This window comes from Elephantulus edwardii, unplaced genomic scaffold, assembly GCF_000299155.1.
Source record: "Elephantulus edwardii isolate Elephantulus edwardi_28Jun2011 unplaced genomic scaffold, EleEdw1.0 scaffold00038, whole genome shotgun sequence".
Taxonomy (NCBI): Eukaryota; Metazoa; Chordata; class Mammalia; order Macroscelidea; family Macroscelididae; genus Elephantulus; species Elephantulus edwardii.
This window is the reverse complement of record NW_006399788.1, coordinates 21,013,800-21,016,467: the sequence shown is the minus strand read 5'-3', so window position 1 is coordinate 21,016,467 and position 2,668 is coordinate 21,013,800. Positions and strand designations below refer to the sequence as shown.

The following is a 2,668-nucleotide window of genomic DNA, read 5'->3' as shown; positions in this document are numbered from 1 at the left end:
GTATGGATATGATCCTAGTTTACAAAATATCTCTTTTTGCTTTCAATAAAAATCCATTTGGCATCAGCAGTGAGAACCCTTGTGCTAAGGCCTCTTCTGAATCCAACTTGAGTTCCCAGCAGTTCTCTGTTGATATTCCAGATATTTTAAAAAAATAATCTTCAGAAAATTTTTATTTGAATTTTTAGATTAAATGCCTTTTATTTTCTTCTTGTTTTTAATTGTGTGTTAAGTGAGAGTTTACAAAGAAATTGGCTTTTGATTCGCTCTTTTATAAATATTTATCCCCCTTTTTCTTCTCCCTTCATTCCCTCAGGCATTTCCTGTATCAGCTTCTTAGTTGCATTACTCATGATTTCTTATTGCTCATTCTTTTCATAATTACCTTCTGTTCACCTATTCCAAAGCCCTGTTCTTTGTATATTCATTCTCTTCTGGTTCTCTCCACATTCTCCTGCTCCCACTGCCTTGTAATCTTCTTGATTTTAAAACAGTAGTATTATACTGCATTTGTCCCTTTGTGACTGAGTTAATTCACTAAGTATTATGTTCTACAGACTCATCCATGTTGTATAATGTTTCTTGAGAACTTAATTGTTTTTCAATACTGCCTAATATTCCATCTTGTGGATGTACCACAGTTTCTCTATTCATTTGTTTGTTGATGCATATTTATCTCCATCATACATAAAACCAAACTCAAGGTGGATCAGAGACCTACGGATAAAACCAGAAACTATCAAGATCATTAGTGAAAAAATAGGAAAAAATTTGGACATTCTAATCTGTGGCATGAATAGACTTTCAACTAAAACTAAGAATCTATAATTAAGAGAGGATAAAATATATGAATGTGACCCTCTGAAAAAAGAAAATCCTTGTGTGCATCAGAAAAATTCCTCAACAGGGTAGAAAGGAAGCCCACAATTAAGAAAGATTTTATTTGGTAATGATGTATCTGATAGAAGACTGATATCCAAAATCTTTAGAATACCCAGCATCTCAATAAGAAGAAGGCAAGCAACCCAGTTACAAAGTGGGAAGATATGAAGGGGCTCTTTACCAAAAGGGATATTCATATGGTCAATGATCACATGAAGAAATGCTACAGATTGCTATCTGTTAGAGATGCAAATAAAGACAGTAATGAGATATCATCTCACCCCAGTAAAAAGGGCAAAGTTCAACAGGAAAGCAAATAATGAGTGCTGGTAAAGATGTAGGGAGATTGGAACTCTCCTGTATTGCTGGTGGGAATGTAAAATGATTTCAGCTTATGGAAGGGTCAGCTCTGGGTCGGTTCTGACTTGATAGTACTCAACTCTAACAACTATCAAAGGCAGCCTGGTACTTCCTCAGAGGACTAAAAATAGAAACATCTTTCAACCCAGCTATGTCACTACTAGGAATTATTTCAAAGAAAATAGAGATAAGACACAAATAAATGTATGCACACTCATATTTATTGCAGCATTATTCACAAGAGCAAAGAGATGGAAATAGCCCAAGTGTCTATCAACAAATGGATGGGTAAAGAGATTGTGGTGTTTGTATCTAATATTGTTCAGTAATTTCCATAGTCTGTTGGATCACCTTTTTTTTTTTTTTTTTGAGAGTTAGAACAAATGTGAATCTCTTCCAGTCAGTTGGCCAGGTAACTATCTTCCAAATTTCTTGGCATAGCCTAGTGAGTACATCCAGGGCTGCATCTGTTTCTTTGCTTCTTTTTAAACACCTCAGTTGTTATCCCATCAGTCTCTGGGGTCTTATTTTTTGCCAATGCTTTCAATGAAGCTCAAACTTCTTTCATTAACATTGGTTCTTGATCATGTGCTACTTCTTGAAATGGTTCTGTGTCAACCAATTCTTTTTTGGAACAGTGACACTATTTATTCCTTCCATCTTCTTTCGATGCTTCCTATATCAATCATGTTTATCATGTTTCCCTAAAACTGAACAAATATATTCCTAGCTATATATCTTAGAGGAAAATTTTTGCATATGTATCTCAGAGTTCTATGTAAGAGCTTTCTTTGTTTTAATAGCACATATAAAATTTAAAGGAGTTGTGCTGCCAACTCTAAAGCCATCAGTTGCTTCAGGGGAGAAAGATGAGTGATTTACTTTCATGGTGCTCACAGCTTCTGAAAACATGATGGAGGGTCAGTTATGAGTTGATTCTAACTTTATAGCAAAGAGAAAATGAAAGAGAATGAGAAAGAAAATCTTAAAAAATGAGAATTATCCTTAGGAATGATGCCAAGAAAATATACAAATTGTGATAGAATCAGGAAATGGAATACTATACAATTGTGGAAATGAATGACTTACATTCGTCAAAGCTGATCTATCTCACAAACAGGATGTTGTTGTTGTTGTTATGTGCCATCGAGTGACTTGTGACTCATAGCGACCCTATGTACAACAGCCCTAAACTCTGCTCTGTCCTGTGCCAATCGCACCATCTCCAATACACCCATACCAATTGCCCCAGTCACTGAATCAGTCCACCTCAGAGAGGGCCTTCCCCTCCTGCGCTGTCCCTCCACCCTACCAACCATGATGTCCCTCTCCAAGGAATGGCCCCTCCTTACAACATGTCCAAAGTATGTTAGACGGAGCCTCAGAATCCTTGCCTCCAAGGAGCAGCCTGGTTTGACCCTTTCCA

The 2,668-nt window shown here is 36.5% G+C and overlaps 1 protein-coding gene across 1 annotated transcript in view; it reads right to left on the bottom strand.

The window, feature by feature from the left end:
* The window catches only part of BLK (B lymphoid tyrosine kinase), a 46,825-nt gene that overhangs the window by 28,319 nt on the left and 15,838 nt on the right, over positions 1–2,668 (bottom strand). The window lies entirely within an intron of this gene.